Below are 12,491 nucleotides of genomic sequence, written 5' to 3' on the forward strand. Positions count from 1 at the left end.
ACAAGTCATGATAGTTACTATACAACATTGAAGAAACATAGGTGGGAGGTTACCTCCGCTGAATTTATGGGTTCAGCATCATGATCGCCTGTCATTGACTGGCTTGAAAACACATGGTCAAGTATCCATGGAGATGGGACGTCATCCTGACCAGGGCCAACTTGCACAAAGTGATCTCAACGCTACCATGACAATTGTGAATCACACTCTCTTAAGTGGGATGTAATATGGTCATAGTGCTAACAAGTAACATTGCTTTGTGCAGGCGGGCCCGGGGCCTCATTCCTTAATGCAATCTTAATGCTAAGATGGTAGAAACCCCCCTACCTTAAGATAGACTTACGATAGTCGTAGTACTACAATCGCTGTGGAGATTAATTTTGGTCTTATCTCAAAACGTTCCATGTAAAATTCTGGACAGGTTTGTTTTTGGTTTTGTATTTAATAATATTTTTGGGGGGAGGTATTGGTATAAATAATGGGTATGACTGAAGGTCACATGTGTGTCCCTGTAATTATGTAGTTTCAGAGATATATTGATTTTGTCTTTTGGAGGATGCTAATTTTCTCCTTTTGTCACGATTAAGTAAGGAAAATACGTCACAGAGTCCATCTGAGGACGAGACTGTGAAATGGTTTGAAGTGACTGTTTGAATGAAAGCAGATTATATATTGCAGTGTTTGAAAGCTGTCCGTTTGTTTGCTCACCAATGTTTTATGACTTTGTTGACATTTTTTTTTACTTTTATATGAATTTTCCATTGATGCTGTTACCACAAGGTTTTAATTTTGTTTTATGATGCAATCCTGGAATGTTTGTAGTGACTTGTAAACTGTTTTAATTATTTTAATTTTGTTAAAGCATCTGAATCTGATATGAAATGTCTAGATTGAACATGGGATATTTCTAGAAAATATGTTATGATGAAAACTGAATGTTTCTGAATAGGGTGCAACTTCTTAAGCAAAAATAGATTTAAAAAACTGCCAAGATATTCTAGTCATCATCCATGATTCACTATGTAAAACATAAATTGATTTGTCTCATTTATGAATATTTGAATTTTTTTGTCAATATCATATATAACATTAAAATTTATATTGTGCGTGGTAGAAATTGAAACTGATGTTACTTTTATTTGAATATAATTGGTCGGTGTATAAATGACATAATTATCATTATTGTACTCTGCCTGTCAAATACAGCTATAGCATGTGCTATACACATTTTGAAATACATTACCTAATTGGTGTATGGTTATGTTTAGGGTAGGTTACTTTGTGTGTGGTTGTAATATTCTTGTGTCTGTGGGTTATCTTGTGCAGGTGATTTCCGTTACTGTGCAGTGTTATACGATGTATAGGAGACTAGGTGTTAGGAAATTATCAAATGAGTGATAACAGTAATTGTTTCATTTTTAGAATTTCTTCTTTTGAGGGTCAGTAAATGTCTGTATTAAACATGAAAAACTCGACGTGCTCAGAAACTTGTCAAAAAGTATCACTGTCTGGAATTTCATGTATTTTGTATGCATCACTTACCATGTGGGGCGGTGGCATTCACTCAAATCTGAAGATCCACATTCAATTCACCACATGGGTCCTATCTGTAGACAGATACATGTACCTCATTCCTAGTGTCTCCTTGATGTAATATTGCTATATTTTTTATGCAGATTACATGTGCAAAACTATTACAGAAAGTGATTCTTTAAAGATTTTCTGTGTAAACTTATTGTGAACATTTTGCTCAGTTTTTAATGACAGTCAAAATTTCTTCCCTCCATTCTAGTGTCTTTTTGAAGATAGAGAGTTAGCCCTGCTGCTATCTTGTACCTATGTATTTCCATCTAAACAACACTTTTCATATTTCAAATAGTATACACTCACTTTAGAAGATTCAATGATTATTACATGACTAATCTTGGGAAACAAACACATTTCTGAACGTTCCAACATTACCAAAGAATTAACATACACCATGCCGAAAATTCAGCATATTTATTTTTTCAGATATCTTTTTAAACACCTTTGTGTATTTACATTTATTGATTTCTGATAACCAAGACATGAATTCTTGATATTCATAAATTATAGGACATGTGGGACAAGTCCTTGGAGAAATGAGGTCTGGATATGGAAAAAAAACTCGAAAAACCTTTTTATAAGTATCTGTGTTCAACATTCTTGAAGTATAAAATGGATCAGTACTACAAAATGGTATTTTTAATGCATCCAGAATAAACAGTTTTAAGACTTAATCGGCATAAGTTTCGTTTGTATGAACTGTTTTGTTTGTGAGAGTTTCTACCTGCACACCCTTGAAGATCCAGGAGGGAAATGACCTTCAGTAACCCATTCCTGTCTTAAGAGGAAATTAACAGGAACTGTTGGTCGGGTTTGCTGACATGACTTGTCATTATACCCTAATTTGCGGAGATCGGTGCTTATGCTGTTGATCATCAGCTTGTCTGTTTCAAACTCTGCTATTTGCAGACTGCTGCCTTATAGATGAAATATTTTCTGAATGCAGCGTTAAACAACAAACCAGACAATCTTTCCTGCACAGTGGGACCTACTGAGAATCCAGAAAAGCAGGTGCATTTTATGCTTCAACTAAGGGGATTGGTCAGATTGATCAGGTGAGTCAGCTGAGTTTACTACCTTTATGGTGGGACCAGCAGCTGACAATCCGGCATAGTTGCTCTCTGTACATTTAACTAAAGTGATTGTAGAGGATCAGGTCAGTTCACTGTATGTCTGAACCGTCTCTGAAGGTGGGCGATAAGATGTTTTTACTGTCTGTATGTCTGAAGCATCTCTGAAGATGGACAGTCAGATGTTTACTATCTGTAGGTCTGAAGCATCTCTGAAGATGGGCAGTCAGATGTGTTTACTATATGTATGTCTGAACCATATCTGAAGGCAGACAGGTGTGTTTTACATGATCTGTATGTCAGAGCAAACTCTGAAGGCAAACGGTTAGTTGTGTTTGCTATGTCTGAACCACCTTATAAGGGAGAAAATCAGGTGTGTTTACCATCTGTATATCTGAACCATCTCTGAAGGACATTCAGTTGTGTTAACTATCTCTTTATCTGAACCATCTCTAAAGGCACTTAAAGTGTGTCGAATGCTTGAAAAAGAATGTCTAACTTGTAACCTGTTATTTTATTTGTGCCAACACTTCATTCAAATCTTCCCCACATGGCAAGTTTCGAGCCCATTGTTGGCTGTGATATTGCTAAAAGCGGGTTAAAACCTTATTTACTCTCTCACTTATTCAAGTCTCAACCATCTCTGAAGATGGAGAATCAGGTGTGTTTTGATTATCTGTACATATGAACCATCCCTGAAAGCGAACAATCAGATGAGTTTACAGTCTACGTCTGAACCACCTCTAAAAGCAGACAATCAGATGTGTTTACTATCTTTGTCTGAACCACCTCTCAAGGCAGACAATCAGGTATATACTCTCTCTGGACCATCTCTGAATGTAGTGAAAGTGTATTAATCCACATGAATCTGAAGGTCCAACCTGTAACTTGTTACTCTTGTGCCAACACATAATTCAAGTTTCATATTTCCTTTTATAGAAAGAAAAAAAAACCTTTAATCATAGGGATGAAATATTGTTATAACATGATTTTCATTTGTTTATATGCAAGTAGAAATAAAGCTGATTCCAATATACTTTCAGTATCAGGTTATATAGGACCCTATACATTAATTTGTAAGTTATTGTTAGTCACATTCTGGTATTGTCACGTAATTGTCTGCATCGTGAAGAACAGCTGTTGTTGCATGTACTCAACATGACGTACAACCTTCTGCAGGTTATCAGGTTTAGAAAGAGCTCAGGTTACACATCAGATGTCATGCAGCGGTGAGCGCGGAGAGGTCTTAGATGGGTGACTGTTTGGCAGCCTGACTCCTGAGAGTTTCTAGGATTTCAGTCCTGGCCCACTCCAAAGCAAATGTGATACATTTGGTCTCACCTTAGACAAGCATGTTTGTTCGAAAGGGTCCTAGTCAAAATGGCCACAAAACTTCCAAGTCAAAATGGCCACAGAAAAGTCAAATTGGCCACAAACCCCTACTGACTTGCGACCAGTTATCGCCGCGTTCCAGTTAACTCCAACACCTGTTTGTGGCGCATGCGCAGACAGCTTTACTTGTACTTCTAAAGTATTTCACACATTGACACGTCAAAAAAAACCCGATTGGTTACAATGGTTAAAATTGCTGTGAGTATTTTACTTTGTATACGTTACAAATATGAATCCCTCGGAAGACGAGACCCAAACACGTCGGGGTATGTCACGTGACCATTAGTGTGTTGACTTGAAATTTCATAAACGATGAGAATTGAATGAAAATCATTCAGGCTGTTTTGTGAATCTATGACTTAACAATTCAACCCACAAAAGTGCAGATTTTAATTTGTCTGAACATACCCATAATGCCAACAGTCAATCACTTAACTTTGAAATGACCCAAATTTCCATCTCAGTTATATGGACTCGACAGATACCATGTAGACGACACTGACAAAATATAACTGTCAATTTTCACATTTATCTTTTCGTTTTTCCCCGAGAAAACAAACATTACGAAAATTGCAAACTACTACTCGAAATGTCAACATTGATAAGTTGAACTACGAGGTGACATCTCCATATTTTTATCAGCTTATATCAGCATCCGTCAACATTCACAGTGAGAGCGAGTTTTGTTCTTTTAAATTTCTTTTTTAAACAAAGTCCATTTATAAAATTTCTTCAGTGTATCAAGGTTTGAAACACAATAGTTTTATTAACAGGTTTATGTCAAATTAGGTGAATAACATGAAAAATTCAGAAATGGCGATAATTGGTCGCTCCCTGTTGACCGCTTTTCGGAGAAACAGGATCGGCAACTGTAAACAAGCCGAAAACATGGATGAATATCTGATCTATAATCAAGACAAATTTTATTTCATTCTGATTAGAAGTAATGGAGCAAATCGTGAAAAACCGCTTTAAAATGGCGATAACTGGTCACTAGCCAGTAGTCAAAATGGCTATATTAAAGTCAAAATGGCCACACAAAAAAGTCGAAATGGCTATGCAATATTTTATTATATTTTAGTACTCATAACATTGATATTATTTGATACCAAGGTGTAAAAAAAAAGTTATATCAAACAAGACTTGATGTTTATTAAACATAAACAAATCATTTTATACAAATAACATATGTATGTATGTTCTTTATTCATGTCCAAGCACCTTTTAACTGTTTACTTTTAGTGTTTATCAGTTGCTTCTAGTCCAAATCTTGATCTTCTAATAGTCTAGTCAGCTGTTGAGTCTACTAAAAAACTTGATTATTCCATCAGTTCTCCTTAAGATTGGTCGTGTCTGCTTCCTTCACCTGAAAAGTATACGAACATTTACAAAAGACACAAGGATTAACAATTAATTGAACAATGGCTGCTAGTTAACAAGGCACTTCTACGTGTTTAATTAAGGTTACACAATGTATGTAATCATGTGTTGATTAGTAATTAACGAGCCAATTAGAGGACTGATCTCTTGAAGACTAAAAATAAACTTAATAAATATGATATAATACATTATAATGTTTGTACTTCTCTTCCACTTCAGTGACAATCATAAAGTATCCTTAAAAGGAAAGTACTTCAATAATAAAAACCAAGTGTTGTGTGATACTTTCTTTTGTCATTTTTAACTTTCATATCAAGTAATACAAATGCCAGGATTATTGAAAAATAATAAAATAATGTATGGCTATTTTGACTCTTTGGTATGGCCATTTTAACTAGGGGTTGTGGCCATTTTGACTTTTTTGTGTGGCCATTGTGACTAGGGTCAGTGTGGCCATTTTGTCGTGTGGCCATTTGGACCTGTCCCCGTTCAAAACTGCCTCTGTTCACTCCTCAGAAAATGGGTTGCAGTTTGTCATGTGACTGTAACAGCTTGGGTTAGCGAGGGTAATACAATGTTAGTGCTTTAAGTATGCACGAGTATGAGTATATGTGGGTTGAAGCATTTATTTATGGCCATTATTTGGAATTTTTTTTATTAATGTTGACGCCGTTGTACAAAGCAACCTTTGCGCTGGGACAGTGGCAAATCTGTGTTAAGGTATAAGAGTAGCTGTGTTAAGGCATAAGAGTTACGATGACCTCAGCACTGATTTCAAGATGGGTATCTACAACAATACCCTGGAAAGCTGGAGATCTCTTTTCTGGGGTCGTTTTTGAAGGGAGGAAGTATGTGCATCACAATAACATATCCAATCAAAATTGTTAAAATTATTACTCTATAAAAATTATGCAATTTAAGGCATAATCAGTTCTGTTGTGAGTTTGGGACACACATTAATTCATATAAATCTCTTCCGATAATTATGAAAGGTATATCCCGGACAATATGTCCTAGATTTGAAATACCGGTGTGTATACTCAGTGACACTATTTAGCTGTATAAAGCACTACAGTGTGTTGACAGAGCGATGATAAAGGAGACTGTTAGGTCAACGCCGTTGACAGGTACTCTTCAACAGCTGGAAAGTGACCTTGTATTGCAATGTGTTTATATGAACCTACTGCCTGTAAACTTCTCTCTTTGGATATCTACTATAGTGAGTGAGGATGGTTTTACGCCGCATTTAGCAATATTCCACCAATGTCATTGTGGGAGGTTCCTGTAATGGGCTTCACACACTGTACCTATGTGGAGAATCGAACCCGGATCTTCGATGTGAACCCACGAAGTTACCCGTTACGATTGTTGCCGGAAGCGACATAAAATCCATATTACCCACTGTGATTTTTACAGCAAGTTTGTGTTGAGGTCCTGTCCTTGGTGGGTAAACGCATCAACGTGGCATTTTAGAGAATTCAGATGGAGTTGCAGATGGAAGCGGAACTGGCAGTGCTTAGATAATTCCACGTTGCAGTCGTTGAAGTACTGTCGAAGTACTTCTCTTTTTCAGCTGAGGTATCAATAGAGCTTCAGCCCCTTTTTGAAGAAAGATTTGTCGTTTTTGTGTAGAAAAGTGGGGGTTCTCTTTCAGTGCAGTGTAGGAGGCGATGCCGCAAGAAGTTAGCGAAAACCACCATCGGCCCCCTCTTGGTCTTTCTCTTTGCGGTGTATCACATCACATCCATAACGTCAACGCCGCCCTTGGTACTGTTGTAGAATATAACAATTTCAGACTTCTTCTGCTCAGAAGCTTGTCAACAACAGTTTTATCACGCATGGCGCTATTCATTGAGACCCTTTTGATCTTGCATTGGGGAGACGCAGTGCTGGTCTTATTCTGAAACCCCAAATATTCCTGTTCTGCCAACAAGTGTCAAGCCAAATATCAAGCCATTTGCCAAACGTTCATGGACCAGGATTAAGTAGACAAAGAAATTGTCAGCGTGACTGTCTATCCGATCACCTTGCTTACCTCTCACGACAATCCCACGGGATCGGATGGTCAGGCTCGCTGACATGTTGACACATGGCATTGGTTGCCAATGCTCACTGATCACTGGATTGTCCGGTCCAGGCTCGAATATTAATAGACCACCACCATGTAACTGGAATATCGCTAAACTCACTCACTTACTGAACACTGACTGAGACGCTTGAAACGTCTTTCCATTTACGCCAGTAATCAAATTTACGCCACAGCAGACTTGGATTTATACTATCATAGGCCTTTCTAAAACCTATGAAACCAACAAGCGTTGACTGTTCTGATGTTTTCCATTTTCGACATACAGGGGAGCATATACACACTAGAGAATAGATATCACCACTATTATAAGTGTTATTCATGTGCAACGTGTCAGAACGGAATATGGTACTTGTGTGCGTTGTGCGTTGATTTGATTTCAATGTTAATATATTCCGGCCTGATGAAGGGTTACAACAAACACTCAGTATTAAATCTCGAAAAGGATGTTTCGTTATCTCTGGGAATGCGGCTGTCTGCTTTGCATTTTCTACTTGTGGTTTTAACTCATGATTATTAAAAATGTGGCCATATTTATTTATAGAGTGTTTGAGTGGGTTTAGTTTCACGCCGCATTTAGCAATATTCCAGCAATATCACATCACATCAGAAATGGATTCCACGCATTGTAACCATATGGGGAATCGAACCCACGCCTTCGGAGTGACGAGCGAACGCTACAACTACTAGACTACCCACTGGCACTGGAAAGCTAGATGAGACAATGTGAACGGTGATACGGTGTCCAGCAAGCTGGAAACAGTGTTTTCGTGTATTGTATTACAGACGTGCTAGGGGAATCTTTGTGATATGTGTTCAGATATATTGTACGTATCTATTTGTGCTTAGTCTGTACGAAACATGCACATATATAAAAGTGTACACTAAGGCAAAATATGTACACGAGGTCTTGGTACGTATTGTACATGTGAATGGTTAGGACAGAAACTGAGAGAATGAGATGATACGGCCATGTCGTGGTTGTGTGGATGTTACGTGACCGTAATGGACACGGATATGTACTGCTGCCTTGTTCATGAAGTACTGACATGAAGCCTGTCCACAGCTGATGAATTTCGCAATGTCTCAATTTGCACTGGGTGGTCTCGCAGGTGTAAGAGATGCCCAATTCTGTCTGGTTGAGAAGGGTATCATTTGAAAGACTATACTAGCTTCCTGATATATGATACAAAGCTCAAATGAAAAACCTTGGCGTGTGAATAGACACAAAGTTACACCAGTGCTACACATACACTGTCACCGATAACAAACGGAACCATGAGTGCATGAAGTACTTCCGCACTTAATGTGCAACTTTTAGGGTATAAACAGATTCGGCCTTGCTTCGCATTTTTCAACGCAGTTACCTGTAAACTGTTGCTTTTCACGCAAAACTAAAATTCGCTCCGTAAGGGAGATGTTGCAAAAATACACACACACGCACGCACACACACACACACAACAATAACAAACAAAACATCAGTATTTTCTTGAAATCAAACACTTTGAAACCCTGCGGTAATATTATTGATCAATATACTATAAAATGAGTCAATGTATGAATAGAAAATGATAAATAATACGCTGAAAAGAGATTGAATTTTGCACTCATCGACCTTTGACACCAATTTGTGGTCTTCTTGAGCTCAGCAAACACAAGATTCGTATTCAGAAGGAAAAACTACCACAGAATGTGTGTTTTTCTTGGTTTTACTGAGAAATGTCTCATGCATCCTTAAAATCCACTTTTCTGAGAAACTGGACTAAAACGGCTCGTACCTTTAGTCAATGAATGAATGAATGAATGAGAAGGTAAACCCCAATACAGTATTTTCAGGATTCAGTCTTGAGTCGTGGGAAATGCTTACAGGCCATTGTGATGTCATCGTTACCAAACGTCACAATAAGATGACATAGATAAACTTATGCTGACAATCTTCACATCCACACAATGACGTCACAATGAAATGACTTCATGGAACTAAGAGTGGCATAATCCCCACACCCACTACAAGCCATCACTTTTTTTCTGCAGGCCCCAAATCGTAAATCCAGCTGTCAACAAGCCGTTATTCTGTCGGTAAGCGGTTATTCTGCCTAGCAATTATAAACCTGTAAATATCCAGATTTGAACTCGTATTTCAGCTACTCCAGCTGCCAGCTCACAATGACACCTATACTCCAATCGTTCTTCCTACCCCTGTACCCTACTAAGAGCAAACGGTAACAAGAACACGGAACCCCGAAAACGATGTTAACTGAGAACATGCCAATTCAAGTGAAATAATCCACACTAACAACACCGGAAACAAAGTGCACCAATCATCAAGCTTTAATCACACAAAATATCACTTATCTCGGACAAAATGGCCCAGTCACAATGTTAATCGGTAAAACATCCAAAGCCTCTCCAACAACTGCTAAGGTCTTCACTAAAATAACCACTCTCCCAGACCACAGAGAATAATTAAACTAAATAAATTCACAGAACTACATATAAGCTGGATATCTGCTTAAATTACCCAAATATTTATGTGAAAACCCAATTCCCATCAAGTCGTTTGCGGACAAATTAGTCTTGATTTTTTTAAAATACCGAATAACATACTTACATGCGTACACACAAAAATGTCAGGTTTTAGCTTTCGTACCAGTAAATTAGTTCCTGTCACCAAACCTACCAGAATTTGGCGTAAGCAGACCAATGCGCTACATGAGGATAGATAAATAACTGCGGTATACAGAGAGGTTCTATTTCAGCGCATTAACTTGAAAGCTTGCAGTCTTTCTTATCTTATCGTTTCTGATATTACAGATCAAGTATAAAATAACAAACACATGAACCAACATTTAAACTTTATTAGTTCATTTATTATACATGTAATTTTACAATCAGTGGAAAATGGCAAAATACCCGAATGAGTTTGAGCGAGGTGTGTACAAGTTTTGGTTACTCAAAGGAAGATTATGATATCCCATTGATCACAAGCGAGTACATAACTCAAGAGACCAAAAACGTTGTCTGTAGCACTGATTAAATGGTCTTGAAAGATTTGACAAGTTTAGATTGCCCACCTTTAAGGGTGGTTCTGGGTTCTACACGGATTTCGTTTTGTAGGCATGTATAAGTTTTAATAAACCCACAAACCAAATCAATAGTGAGTGAGTTAAACTTTAAGGTCGCATGTCTTTCGTTTCAGCCATGACAAGTCAGTTCTACAATCGAAAGCAATTGTTACTTCCGAGTACACAGTTCCACTAAGAAAGTGGTCAAATTAACACGTTATAGTTGAGATTACGCTTTTTCTGCGTCTAACAGATTCTGCTAGTACTTTTCGTTGGATAAAGTCCCACACTGGATTCGAACCCACATTCTCAGTGCCAGGCACCTAATCGGCAGGACAGAAAGAGAGTCTGGGATCAATTCCTGGTTGGGACCCGATCATCCCAACAAAAAGTGCTAGAATCTCTACTTTGTGAAATCCTCAATGTGGTTCAGTTGTAACCGCCACATATCATTAAATGTTACAATTTAAAACAACCAAGAGAAATCAAACTTTTTCATTCCGACCACTTACCATATGTTTATCAAATAACAGTTTTCAAATCATCCATGCAGTAGCGATTTTGAATTGTCGTTTTTAACTTGCCAGTCCAGTCACTGTTGTGAATGAATCCTTCATCTACGTATAATATCATTCGGTTCTTCATCGTTGCCCATTTTTGCTTGACAAAGGTGATCCTGAAAGGCGAACTACACCCATAATTGTTTTTGTCTATCGTGGCATGTTCATAAACATAATGTTACGTTTAATATCAGAAGAAAAAAATATTCTGTAGTCAGAACACAGCAAAATTCATGTTTAAAACAGTCAGCTTTTTCAGCGGTATACTTTTGATTCACTATTAGCTTCGACAAACTCCAAATCCATAAGCGAAAGTAGGAAGGTGAAGGTCGCGAATCGGCGCAATCACATATCCGTGGAGGTGGAAGGCGCGCATGATAGAGCACCGTGTTTACTCATATCGCCTTCAATAACAAGGTATGGATGTAGAATATTAATTGGATTAAGTCATATTTTTGTTGCATTACATTATTCCCATATGGTGTAGATCAAGCTTGAGAACGAAAACTGAGTGGTCGCCAAGGGCAGTCAAACGCATGACATGTGTAAACGAGATGTTTACCTCGTACAACTTACGACAAGATCAGTTTCCATGTGCTATTCAGAGATGCGATTGCAATGATGAATTTCTTTTGCCACACAGATGTCTGTTGCAGAGCAATAGTATACATGTATATGTGATGATAATATTTCATTTGTGTCAGTCTGTATTGTAAATTGATCAGTATATCGTGCACGTTTATTCCCAGGAATATTGAGAAAAAATATCACATGTGAAAATCTTGACATGTGTAGCATGTTATTTTTTACATTACATTTCACCCATGTTTTTGAGTGGATAATTTGTGGGTGCTTCTGTGGATAATTTTGGGATCAACGGATTATAATACGTAAAGCCAGTTACGAGCTTAAATGTGATTATGCCAGCATTATCGGTATCACTACAACAGCTCATGAGAACATGGCCGTAGGTAGAGGGGTAGGTGCCCCCTTTGCATTTTTTTACAGATTGCTTTTTCTGCTTCAAAGTATTTACATAACACTCTTTTAACGTTGACAGTGGGCCCTTTATTAAGAAAATTTAACTAAGGCCCTTGAGGTTGAAATAAGTCTGAAACTGCCAAAAGTCTGATTGCACTTAGATATTAGACCCCACTGCTTCATTTTGATAAACTGAAGGGTTTTGACCAAGATAACATAAACTTTATGTACATCCATATTCACTCCATAAGGATAACAGTGTAGCCAGCTGGGTACTATTTCCCCCAAAACAGTACATTACCCATTAGACTTGCATAATTCTCTGATGTAATAATTGATAATTTAAATGAGAATTTCTAGAACAAATTA

At 37.6% G+C, this 12,491-nt stretch overlaps 1 protein-coding gene across 2 annotated transcripts in view; it reads left to right on the forward strand.

The window, feature by feature from the left end:
* Nucleotides 1-11,469: 11,469 nt before the first annotated feature.
* Nucleotides 11,470-12,491, forward strand: part of LOC137284283 (equilibrative nucleobase transporter 1-like) — a 35,165-nt gene continuing 34,143 nt past the window's right edge. The window contains exon 1 of one of the 2 annotated variants that reach the window (XM_067816037.1): nt 11,470-11,558. The gene's annotated coding sequence lies outside the window, so the exon portion shown is untranslated. The remainder of the gene's footprint in view (nt 11,559-12,491) is intronic. The other variant, XM_067816036.1, reaches the window with a different exon arrangement.

This window comes from Haliotis asinina, chromosome 5 (assembly GCF_037392515.1).
Source record: "Haliotis asinina isolate JCU_RB_2024 chromosome 5, JCU_Hal_asi_v2, whole genome shotgun sequence".
NCBI lineage: Eukaryota > Metazoa > Mollusca > Gastropoda > Lepetellida > Haliotidae > Haliotis > Haliotis asinina.